Source organism: Carlito syrichta, unplaced genomic scaffold (assembly GCF_000164805.1).
Source record: "Carlito syrichta isolate Samal-C Ts95f unplaced genomic scaffold, Tarsius_syrichta-2.0.1 Scaffold305413, whole genome shotgun sequence".
Lineage (NCBI taxonomy): Eukaryota > Metazoa > Chordata > Mammalia > Primates > Tarsiidae > Carlito > Carlito syrichta.
In genome coordinates this window covers 87,197-100,304 of record NW_007249509.1, presented here as the reverse complement: position 1 = coordinate 100,304, position 13,108 = coordinate 87,197, and the positions used below count along the sequence as shown (strand labels likewise).

At 42.9% G+C, this 13,108-nt stretch overlaps 1 long non-coding RNA gene across 3 annotated transcripts; it reads right to left on the bottom strand.

Moving 5' to 3' along the window:
- Positions 1-2,491: 2,491 nt before the first annotated feature.
- LOC103264017 lies at positions 2,492-13,024 on the bottom strand. 3 transcript variants are annotated; one of them, XR_504540.1, is made up of 9 exons: positions 12,899-13,024; positions 12,007-12,299; positions 11,605-11,866; positions 10,525-11,242; positions 10,355-10,419; positions 8,976-9,107; positions 8,455-8,609; positions 5,947-6,877; positions 2,492-2,976 (listed from the first exon to the last, which is right to left on the bottom strand). It is a non-coding gene; the product is annotated as an uncharacterized LOC103264017 (long non-coding RNA). The 3 variants fall into 3 exon arrangements; XR_504538.2 differs by lacking the exons at positions 2,492-2,976; positions 5,947-6,877 and having other exon boundaries at positions 7,961-8,609; XR_504539.2 differs by lacking the exons at positions 2,492-2,976; positions 5,947-6,877; positions 10,355-10,419 and having other exon boundaries at positions 7,961-8,609.
- Positions 13,025-13,108: the final 84 nt, after the last annotated feature.

Genomic DNA, 13,108 nt, shown 5'->3' with positions numbered 1-13,108 from the left:
GGACATGGCCATTTACATCGTGAGACCCAGATAAATTGACTATTATTAAACAAGCCTGATTCTCTCTTTTCCTTAGAGCAGGATAAAAAGCTATTCACTCTGCATTTGGAAAAGAAGCTTGGGCCTCCTAGAACAGCATGCCAAGAGCACCTCAAGAGGCCTTTTTGTTCTTTTTCAACCAGGCCTTGAGAGAAAAACTGCATGCATTGGTGAAGGTTCAGCTTGCCTCAAAGACCAGGAACACCTCCTTGCTTGATGACCTTCGGTGACTGGTAAACTATTGGTCATGACAATGAATCGAAGTCAATCACTCATCTATGATGGTGCATACCATGCCACCATTCAGAGCAGAATTTTCCACTGAAAGACACAAAGTGAGATGTACAGCTCAGCAAGGGATGCTAAAATGCCCACGACCTGGGATGAGGATTAAAGTATAAGGATAATATGGGGAATTTTTATGGAGGTGCATATTCACATGCTCCACAAGCTGGCCTCCCATACTTCAAGTTCTTCAGCACCAAACTCGATCATACTGAAGGGACCATCATCATTTTCCCCATGTCACTTTCCACAACTGTCTTCTAAGCTCGGCCTCAGCGTCATGCTATTGTACGTGATATTTAAGTCATCAGCGTTCCTCAAGGCAATATAAAGTACTCATCATTGACCCCAAAATGGTATCTGCCAATCTCATATATGTAGCATGCAGTCATATGTTCACCACAAGTCAACCAGGAACAGCATTTGGGAGAATATTTCATTTTCAGAGGATCTGTGGCCGGAGACCTTGTTATAGTCCTTTGTTTTTGGTAGAGAAGCTTATTTCAAGGCCAGGTTCTGGGAGAAAAGGAGACAAAAAGGGCGTGTCAAAAGGAAACTGATACTTTCACTGGTAAGCCTCCTCCCACAGACCCTTCTTCCAAATACATCTAGACGGGACAATACATTTCAGTTGGGACCTCTGTTTTCAGGCAACGTCTGATGATCCCCATGGATCAGGAGCCAAAGAACACAGCATACCCAGGGTTCAGGGTGATACATATTGGATGCGTATCCTCTCATATCTCAAGTTATAAAGCAGTCTACAGTGTAATAATTGGATTTCTTGAGCAATATTTGGAATGTTGGAATCTAACCTGTTGCTTGTAATCTGTGAGGTTTTACCACTTGATCTTTCAAGAGTGTTGATGAATTCACAAGTGGATATCATATCTGCTTCTCAGTTTGTGTTCCCCTCTCAACATGACTGCAGCACCCTCTACTTGTTTGCATCACTATTCCACATTCCCTGATTCCTCAGAAGATGTGTAACTAAGGCCATCATCTGGCACAAATGAGCAAAAGAATGCTTTAGTATGTATTCATGAGCCTGCCTCTCCAGTTTCTCTCATAATCGACAAAATCCTCTTCTCCCTGAGTTTAGATGAGACCATGGACATAATCAAACACCAGGTTTAGAGCACCTGCAGGCTCTCATTGCTCCAGTCTCATATGGTTCTTAAGAGAAAAGGTACTCATATTGTTTCAGAGTACAGTCTGGCTCCAGATCTGAGAGTCTCATGCATAAGTGGCCCACAGGAACTTTTGAATGATGGTCATGACTTCCAATACCAGCCATGCTCTCTCATAGCATGGTGCATACCATCCATCCAGCGTGGGCAGAATATTTCATTGAGAGACACAAAGAGAGAATTTGTGATAAGAAAGGGATTGTTAAAGTGCCCGACTTTTGTGAACGAGGTCAAGATGTTACAATCGAATTAGCCTATTTCATGGAGGAGTGTTCCTCAGAGTTTAGCAATTCTGGACGGCCTATCTGGCTTAGAGTGCTCTATAACTAGAGCAATGTCAGGGACATCCTCAAGCTCACATCAGTTTGTACACCTGTCATGTAAGAATGACCTCAACATAACTCTATTGTGGAAGACTTTTAAGACAATACCTCTCTAGAGACAAGGCAAAGATTTCATCACTGACCCAGCTAGGTATCCTCCTTTGCTGCCTCCCTTTGAGGCTCACCACAAGTAACCAAATGCAACCAGATTACTGGAGACTATTTGACTTTCTGAGGAAATAAGCCCAGGCACCTAGGTGACATCCTTATTCCAGAGTCTAACAGTTATTCCCAAAGACTTCTCTGAAGAAGGGATCCCCGTGAAAAGGAGGAGGACAGCTTGAGTGAACAAGATGTCTACTACCTCCCTAATTTTTCTGTCTCATACAATCAGCTCATCCACATAATGATGAAATTAGATACCTGCTCATGTGGGATCCATCCCGTAGGGTGAGACAGAAGTTCCACCATGACTGGTGTCATATCCAGACAGGTACTTTTCATACAGCTTGGACATACCTCTCTTCATATCTCAGGTGGGAAAGAGTTCCACATTCTCAAAGATGGATTTCCATAGCAAACTTGATTATGGGGCATTTTGCCAGGGGTTTCACCTGTGTGTGTTCTCAGATCTTAAGTTCTGAAGAAAGGTGGGGGTTTGAAAAATGTTGGACAGTCATTATTGACTTGTGTGCTCCCTCTCACCAGGAGAGCAGTGGATTTTCTTTGGTCTGTGCCACAATTCCTAGCTCTCTAAGTTACCAGAAGGCACCCAGCTGAGGAATGTCCATTCACATCATGAGCTACAGATACATTGACTATTATTCAACAAGTCTGATTCTCTCTTTTCCTTAGAGCAGGACAAATGTCTATTTGCCCTCCTTTTGGAAAAGAAACATGGGACTCCTAGAACAGCATATGAAAAGCATCTCAAGGCGCCTTTTTCTCCAGTTTCACCCAGGCTTTGAGAGAAAAACTGCATGCAATGGAGAAGGTCCAGCTTGCCTCCAATACCAAGAACAACTCCTTGATTGATGACCCTCAGTGACTGATAAACCATTGCTCATGACAACCAATCGAAGTCATGCACTCCTCTAAGACAGTGTATGCCATGCAGCCATTCTGAGCAGAATTTTCCACTGAAAGACACAAAGTGAGATGTGATGCTCAACGGATGCTAAAACACCCAGGACCTGGGATGAAGATTAAAGTATAAGAATAAAATGGGGAATTTTTATGGAGGAGCATATCCACATGCTCCACAAGAAGGCCTCCCGTACTTCAAGTTCTTCAGCACCAAACTCGATCATACCGAAGGGACTATCATCTTTTAGCCATGTTGGTTTCCACAACTGTCTTCTAGGCTGGGACTCAGTGTCATGCCATTGTACATGATACTTAAGTTATTACCGCTCCTCAAGGCAATATAAAGTACACATGATTGACCCAACAACAGTATCTGCCAATCCCATATATGTAGCAAGGACAGTCATATGCTCACCACAAGTCAACCAGGAACGACATTTGGGAGACTTTTTCATTTTCAGAGATCTAGTGGCCAACCAAATCGTTACAGTCCTGTGTTTTTGGGATAGCAGCTTATTTCCAGGCCAGTTTCTGGGATAAAAGGAGTCCAAAAGTTCTTGTCAAGAAGGAAACTGATACTTCCACAGGGAGGCCTCCTCCAACAGACCTTCCTTCCAAATACATCCAGACGAGTCGATACATTTCAGTAGAGACCTCTGTTTTCGGGCATCATATGGGGATCCCAATGGATCAGGAGCCAAAGAACACAGCATACCCAGGGTTCAGGGTGATACATATTAGATGCGTGTTCTCTCACATCTCAAATTATAAAACGGTCTACAGTGTAATAGTTGGGTTTCTTCAGCAATATTTGGAATGTTTGAATCTAGCCAACTGCTTATAATCAGTGAGTTTTCACCGCTTGAGCTTTCAAGAGTGTTGATGAATTCATATGTGGATATCACATCAACTTAGTTTGTGTCCCCTCTCAACATGCATGTAGCACCTTCTACTTGTTTGTGTCACCATTCCACATTCCCTGATTCCTCAGAAGATGTGCAACTAAGAACTTTGTCTGGCACATGTTGAGCCAAAATTGCTTTAGCATGTATTCATGATCATGCCTCTCCAGTTTCACTTATTTTTGAAAAAATCCTCACCTCTCTGAGTTTAGAGGAGACCCTGGACATTATAAAACACCAGTCTTAGAACATCTGTGGTCTCTCTTTGCTCCAGTCTCATATGGGTAGCAAGAGAAAAGATACTCATATTGGTTCAGAGCTCAGTTTGACTACAGAACTGAGAGTTCCCAGGACTAAGTTGCCCACAGGAACTTATGAATGATGGTTATGACTCTGAATCCCAGCCATGCTCTCCTCTAGCATGGTGTGTGCCATGCATCCAGCGTGGGCAGAATATTTCATTGAGAGACACAAAGAGAGAATTTTTGGTATGGAAGGGGTTGTTAAAGTCCAGGTTTTGTAAACGGGTCAAGACATTAAAATTGAATTTGCCTATTTCACGGAGGGGTGCTTCCTCATTGTTGAACACTAGTGGATAGCCTTTCCCACTTAGAGTGCTCCACAACTAGAGCAACGTCAGGGCCATCCTCAGGCTAATGTCAGTTTGCACACCTCTCAAGCATGTAGGTACTCAGCCTAACTCTATTGAGCAAGACTCTTAAGACAACACCTCTCTAGAGAGAAGGCAAAGATTTTATCATTGACCCAACTATGCATAATCCTTTGCTGCCTCCTTTTGAATGAGGCTCATAGGCTCACCAATTATATCAAATGCAACCAGATTACTGGAGACTATTTGACTATCTGAGGAAACGAGGCCTGGCACCTGGGTGACATCTTTCGTCCAGAGACTAACAGTTATTCTCAAGGACTTCTCTGAAGAAGGGATTCCTCTGAAAAGGAGGAGGACAGCTTGAGTGAACAAGCTGTCTACTACCTCTCTAATTTTGCTGTCTCATACACTCGGTTCATCCACATAATGATGAAATTAGATACCTACTGATGTGGAATCCATCCAGTAGGCTGAGAAAGAAGTTCCTCTCTGAATGGAGTCAAGCCCAGGTACAGCTTGGACATGCCTCCCTTCATATCTCAGGTGAGAAAAACTTCCTTATTCTCAAAGATGGATTTTCATAAGAAGGCTTGGTTATGGGACATTTTGTCAGGGATTTAACATGTGTGCTCTCATATCTTGAGTTCTGAGAAAGGTGGTGGTATGAAAAATGTTGGACAGTCATTATTGACTTGTGTGCCCCTGCTCACCAGGAGACCAGTGGATTCTCTTTGCTCTGTTCCTCTATTCCCAGCTTTCTCAGTTACCAGAACTAGCCCAGCTGAAGGCATGGCCATTCACATCCAGCACAACAGATACATTGACTATTATTAAACAAGCTTGATTCTCTCTTTTCCTTAGAGCAGGACAAAAGTATATTCACCCTGCATTTGGAAAAGAAGCGTGGGCCTCCTAGAACAGCATGCCAAAAGTATCTCAAGGCACCTTTTTGTCTGTTTTCAACCAGGCCTTGAGAGAAAAACTGCATGCATTGTGAAGGTCCAGCTTGCCTCTAAGAGCAAGAACACATCCTTGATTGATGACCCTCAGTGACTGGTAAGCCATTGGTCATGACAACACATCGAAGTCATGCACTCCTCTAGGATGGTGCATGCCATGCAGCCATTCTGAGCAGAATTTTCCACTGAAAGACACAAAGTGATATGTGGTGCTCAGCATGGGATGCTAAAATGCCCAGGAAGTGGGTTGGGGATGAAAGTATCAGGATAACATGGAAATATTATGGAGGAGAATATCAACATGCTCCACAAGATGGTCTCCTGTACTTCAAGTGCTCCAGCACCAAACTCAATCGTACAGAAGGGACCATCATCATTTTCACCATGTTGGTTTCCACAACTGTATTCTAGCCTGGGCCTCAGTGTCATGCCATTGTACTTGATATTTAAGTCATCACCACTCCTCAAGGCAATATTAAGTACTCATCATTGACCCAATAACAGTATCCGCCAATCCCATATACGTAGCAAGGACAGTCATCTGCTCACCACAAGTCAACAGCATTTGGGAGAATATTTTATTTCCAGAGGATCTGTGTCCAGCCACCTCATTACAGTCTTTATTTTTGGGATAGCAGCCTATTTCCAGGCAAGCTTCTGGGAGAAATGGAGTCAAATCGGGTGAGTTAAAACATAAACTGATACTTCCACTGGGAGGCCTCCTCCTAAAGACCTTTCTTCCAAAAACATCCTGATGAGACTATACATTTCAGTTGGGACTTCTTTTTTCTGGTGAAGTGTGCGATCCCCATGGATCAGGAGCCAAAGTACACAGCATACCCAGGGTTCAGTGTGATACATATTGGATGCATATCCTCTCATATACCAAGCTATCAAGTGGTCTATAGTGTAATAAATGGGTTTCTTGAGCAATATTTGGAATGATTGTATCTAACCTGCTGCTTTTAATCAGTGAGTTTTTTCACCGCTTGGCTTTCAAGTGTGTTGATGAATTCACAAATGGATATCATATCTACTTCTTAGTTTGTGTTCCCTCTCAACATGAGTGCAGCATCCTCTACGTGTTTTCATCACCATTCCACATTCCCTGATTCCCCAGAAGATGCGCATCGACTGGCACAAGTTGAGAAAAAATCCTTTAGCATGTATTCATGAGCCTGCCTCTCTAGTTTCTCCCTTGCTTGACAAAATCTTCTTCTCCCTGAGTTTAGAGGAGACCCTGGAAATCATCAAACACCAGTCTTAGAGCAACTGCGGGTTCTCTTTGTCCCAGTCTTATATGGGTCGCAAGAGAAAAGTACTCATGTCGGTTTAGAGTTCTGTTTGGCTCCAGAACTTAGAGTTCACATGCCTAAGTGGCTCATAGGAACTTATGAATGATGGTCACGACTCCCAATCCCAGTCATGCTCTCCCCTCTTATGGTGTATGCCATCCATCCAGCATGGGCAGAATATTTCACTGAGAAACACAAAGAGAGAATTTTTGGTGAGGAAGTGGTTGCTAAAGTGCCCGGCTTTTGTGAACGGGGTCAAGGCATTACAATCAAATTAGCCTATTTCATGGAGGAGTGTTCCTCATGATTGAGCACCCCTGGTAGCCTCTCCAGCTTAGAGTGCTCCACAACTAGAGCAATTTAGGGCCATTCTCAGGCTCACGTCAGTTTGCACACCTGTCACGCAAGAAAGTCCTCAGCGTAACTTTATTGTTCAGGACACTTAAGACAACACCTTTCTAGAGACAAGGCAAAGATTTCATCATTGACACAACTAGGCATCCTCCTTTGCTGCCTCCTTTTGAAAGAGTCTCATAGGCTCACCAAAATTAAGCAAATGTGATCAGATTACTGGACACTGTTTGACTTTCTGAGGAAATGAGGCCAGGCACCTGGGTAATGTCCTTCATCCAGAGATTAACAGTTATTCCCAAGGACTTCTCTGAAGAAGGGATCCCTGTGAAAAAGCGGAGGACAGCTTGAGTGAACAAACTGTCTACTACCTCCCTAATTTTGCTGTCTCATACAATCGGTTCTTCCACATAATGATGAAATTCTATATCTGCTCATGTGGGATCCATCCAGTAGGCTGAGACAGAAGTTCCTCCATGAATGGAATCAAGTCCAGACAGTGTACTTTTGATACTGCTTGGACATGCCTCCCCTTGTATCTCAGGTGGGTAAGAGTTCCTCATTCTCAAAGATGGATTTCGGAGCAGGATTTATTGAGGACAGAAAAGCTCCCACATTGGGAGGAGGCCTGAAGGGGTAGCCAGAAGGAACAACTTCTAATGTTTGATAGCAGAGGAGGGTGACTATAGTTAACAATATATTTTATATTTCAAAATAGGTAGAAGAGGGAACTTAAAATGTTCCCAACACATAGAGAAGATCAATACTCAAAGTGATGGATACTCTAAAAACACTGACTTGATCATTATATATTCCATGCATGTAACAAACTATCACATATACCTCATAAATATGTACAAAATGTTGTGTATAAATAAAAAGATTTAATTAAACATTCTGTTGAAAGGGTACTTGCACAATGAACATTTGTATACCAACCCTGAATTGTATTCCATATTTTAAAATAAAATTTTTAAATAATAAAAAAATCATGGGTTTCAGTATCAAGGCTTGGTTATGGCATCTTTTGCCAGGAATTTACCCTGTGTGTTCTCATATCTTGAGTTCTGAAGAAAGGTGGTGGTATGAAAAATGTTGGACAGTAATTTTTGACTTGTGTGCCCCCTCTCATCAGGAGACCAGTGGATTATCTTTGCTCTGTGACACCATTCCAAGCTTTCTAAGTTCCAGAAGATGCCCAGCTGAGGACATGACCATTTACATTGTGAGCCACAGATACATTGATTATTATTAAATAAGCCTGATTCTCTCTTTTCCTTAGAGCAGGACAAAAGTATATTCGCCCTCCATTTGGAAAAGATGCTTGGGCCTCCTATAACAGCATGTCAAGAGCTTCTGAAGGCACCCTTTGGTCCAGTTTCAACCAAACCTTGAGAGAAAAATTGCATACTTTAGTGATGGTCTGGCCTGCCTCCAAGCTGAAGAACACCTCCTTGATTGATGAACATGAGTGACTAGTAAACCATTGGTCATGACAACCAATCAGAGTCATGCTCTCCTCTACGACGATGCATGCCTTGCAGCCATTCTGAGCAGAATTTTCCACTGAAAGACACAAAGTGAGATGTGGTGCTCAGCAAGGGATGTTAAAATGCCCAGGACCTGGGAAGAGGATTAAAGTATAAGGATAACCTGGGGAATTTTTATGTAGGAGAATATCCACATGCACCACAAGATGGCCTCCCGTACTTTAAGTTCTCCAGCACCAAACTCGATCGTCCCAAAGGGACGGTCACCATTTTCCCCATGCTGGTTTCCACAACTGTCTTCTAGGCTCGGCCTCAGCGTCATGACATTGTACTTGATATTTAAGTCATCACCGCTTCTCAAGGTATTATAAAGTATTCATCATTGACCCAACAAAAGTATCTTCCAATCCCATATATATAGCAAGGACAGTCATATTCTCACCACAAGTCAACCAGGAGCAGCGTTTGGGAGAATATATCATTTTCAGCGGATCCGTGGCCAGCTGCCTCATTACAATCCTTTGTTTTAGGGATAGCAGCTTATTTCCAGGCCCGCTTCGGGAAGAAAAAGATCCTAAAAGGGCATGTCAAAAAGGAAAATGATACTTCCACTGGGAGGACTCCTCCCACAGACCTTTCTTCCAAATACATCCAGACGAGACAATACATTTCAGTTGGGGCCTCTGTTTTCAGGCAACGTCTGGTGATACACATGGATCACGAGCCAAAGAACACAGCATACACAGGGTTCAGGGTGATACATATAGAATGCGTGTCATCTCATATCTCAAGTTATAAAGTGCTCTACAGTGCAACAAATGAGTTTTTTGAGCAATATTTGGAATGTTTGAATGTAACCTGCTGCTTATAATCAGTGAAGTTTCACCAGTTGAACTTTTAAGAGGGTTGATGAATTCACAAGTGGGTATCATATCTACTTCTTAGTTTTTTCCCCTCTCAACATGACTGCAGCACCCTCTACTTTTTTGTGTCACCATTCCACATTCCCTGATGCCTCAGAAGATGTGCAACTAATGACATTGTGTGGCACAAGTTGAGTGAAAGAATGCTTTACCATGTATTCATGAGCCTGCCTCTCAAGTTTCTCTCATGCGCGACAAAATCCTCTTCAACCTGAGTTTAGACGAGACCCTGGACATCATGAAATGCTAGTCTTAGAGCATCTGCGGGCTCTCTTTGCTCCAGTCTCATACGAGTTGCAAGAGAGAAAGTACTCATATTGGTTGAGAGTTCAGTTTGCCTCAGAACTGAGAGTTCCCATGCCTAAGTGGCCCACAGGAACTTATGAATGATGGTCATGACTCCCAATCCCAGCCATGCTCACCCCTAGTATGGTGCATGCCATCCATTCTGTCTGGGCAGAATATATCATTGAGAGACACAAAGAGAGAATTTTTAGTAAGGAAGGGATTGTTAAAGTGCCCGGTTTTTGTGAACGGGGTCAAGACATTACAATCGAATTAGCCTATTTCATGGAGGAGTGCTTCCTCAGGGTTGCCCATGGATAGCCTCTCTGGCTTAGAGTGTTCCACAACTAGAGCAATTTAGGGCCATTCTCAGGCTCATGTCAGTTTGCACACCTGTCACCTAAGAATGTCCTCAGTGCAACTCTATTGTGCAAAACTTTTAAGACAACACCTCTCTGGAGACAAGACAAAGATTTCATCACTGACCCAGCTAGGCATCCTCCTTTGCTGCCTCCTTTTGAAAGAGGCTAATAGGATCACTAAAAGTAACCAAATAATCTGCAACCAGATTATTGAAGACTGTTTGACTTGCTGAGGAAACTAGGCCAGGCACCTGTGTGATGTCCTTCATCCAAAGACTAACAGTTATTCCCAAGGACTTCTCTGAAGAAGGGATCCCTGTGAAAAAGAGGAGGACAGCTTGAATGAACAAGCTGTCTGCTACCTCCCTAATTTTGTTGTCTCATACAATCAGTACATACACAAATTGATGAAATTAGATACCTGCTCAAGTGGAATCCGTCCAGTAGGCTGAAACAGAAGTTTCTCCATGAATGGAGTCAAGTCCAGACAAGGTATTTTTTATACATTTTGGACATGCCTTCCTTCATATCTCAGGTCACAAAGAGTTCCTCATTCTCAAACATGGATTTCCATAGCAAAGCTTGATTATGCGGCATTTTGCCAGGGGTTTCACCTATGTGTGGTCTCATATCTTGAGTTCTGAAGAAAGGTGGTGGTTTGAGAATGTTGGATAGTCATTATTGACCTGTTTGTCCCATCTCACCAGGAGACCAGTGGATTCTCTTTGCTCTGTGGCACAATTCCAAGTTCTCTAAGTTACCAGAAGGTGCCCAGCTTAGGACACTGCCATTCACATCGTGAACCACAGATACATTGACTATTATTAAACACCCATGATTCTCTCTTTTCCTTAGAGCAGGATAAAAGTGTATTCAGTCTCCACTTGGAAAAGAAGCATGGGTGTCCTAGAACTGCATGCCAAGAGCATCTCAACGTGCCTTTTTGTTGAGTTTCACATATGCCTTGAGAGAAAAACTGTACAAATTGGTGCAGGTTCAGGTTGCCTTGAAGACCAAGAATACCCCCTTGATGGATGACCCTCGGTGACTGGTAAACCATTTGTCATGACAACCAATCAATGTCATGCCCTTCTCTATGACGGTGCATGCCATGCAGCCATTCTGATCAGAATTTTCCACTGAAAGACACAAAGTGAGATGTGGTATTCAGCGGATGCTAAAATGCCCAGGACCTGGGATGAGGATTAAAATATCAGGATAACATGGGGAATTTTTATGGAGGAGCATATCCACATACACTACGAAATGGCCACCCATACTTCAAGTTCTCCAGCACCAAACTCGATCGTACCAAAGGGACTATGATCATTTTCCCCATGTTATTTCCACAACTGTTTTCTAGTCTGGGCCTCAGTGTCATGCCATTGTATGTGATATTGAAGTCATCTCTGCTCTTCAAAGCAATATAAAGTACTCATCATTGACCCATCAACAGTATCTTCCAATCCCATATATCTAGAAAGGACAGTCATATGCTCACCACAAGTCAACCAGCAACAGTGTTTGGGAGAAAATTTCATTTTCTGAGGATCCGTTGCCAAGCCCTTTGTTTTTGGGATAACAGCTTATTTCCAGACCAGCTTCTGGGAGAAAAATGTTCAATTGGGCGTGTCAAAAAGGAAATTGATACTTCCACTGGTAGGCCTCCTCCTACAGACCTTTCTTCTAAATATATCCAGACGAGAAAATACATTTGTGTTGGGACCTCTGTTTTCGGGTAACATCTGGCGATCCCCATTGATCTGGAACCAAAGAACACAGCATACACAGGATTCAGGGTGACAAATATTGGATGCGTGTCCTCTCATATCTCAAGTTATAAAGTGGTCTACAGTGTAATAATTGGGTTTCTTGAGCAATATTTGGAATGTTTGAGTCTAACCTGCTGCTTTTAATCAGTGAGTTTTCACACTTGAGCTTTCAAGCGGGTTGATGAATTCACAAGTGGATATCATATGTACTCCTTAGTTTGTGTCCCCTATCAACTTGACTGCAGCACCCTCTACTTGTTTTCGTCACCATTCCACATTTCCTGATTCCTCAGAAGATGTGCAAGCAAGGACATCGTCTGGCACAAGTTGAGTGAAAAATACTTTAGCATGTATTCATGAACCTGACTCTCCAGTTTCTCTCATGCTCGACAAAATCCTCTTCACCCTGAGTTTAGAGGAGTACCTGGAAATCATCAAACGCCAGTATTAGAGCATCTGTGGATTCTCTTTGCTTCAGTCTCATACCAGTCATAAGAGAAAAGGTACTCCTATTGGTCAGAATTCAGTTTGACTCCCGAAGTGAGAGTTCCCATGCCTAAGTGGCCCACAGGAACTTATGAATGATGATCATGACTCCCAATCCCAGCCATGCTCTCCCTTAGCATAATGCATGCCATCCATTCAGCGTAGGCAGAATATTTCATTAAGAGACACAAAGAGAGCATTTTTGGTAAGGAAGGGATTGTTAAAGTGCCCGGCTTCTGTGAAAGGAGTCATAAATTATAATCAATTTAGCCTGTTTCATGGAGGATTGCTTTCTCAGGGTTGAGCACTCATGGATAGCCTCTCTGGCTTAGAGTGCTCCACAAGTAGAGCAATTTAGGGCCATTCTCAGGCTCATGTTAGTTCTCATTCGTGTCACACAAGAAGGTCCTAAACGTAACTCTATTTTGCAAGATTCTTAAGACAACACCTCTGTAGAGACAAGGCAAATATTTCATCATTGACACATCTAGGCATTCTCCTTTGCTGCCTGCTTTTGAAAGATTCTCATAGGCTCACCAGAAGTAACCAAATGCAACCTGATTACTGGAGACTGTTTGACTTTCTGAGGAAACGAGGCCAGGCAACAGGGTGACGTCCTTTATCCAGAGACTAACAGTTATTCCAAAGGACTTCTCTGAAGAAGGGATCCCTGTGAAAAAGAGGAGGACAGCTTGAGTGAACAAGCTGTCTCCTACCTCCCTAATTTTGGTGTCTCATACAATTGGT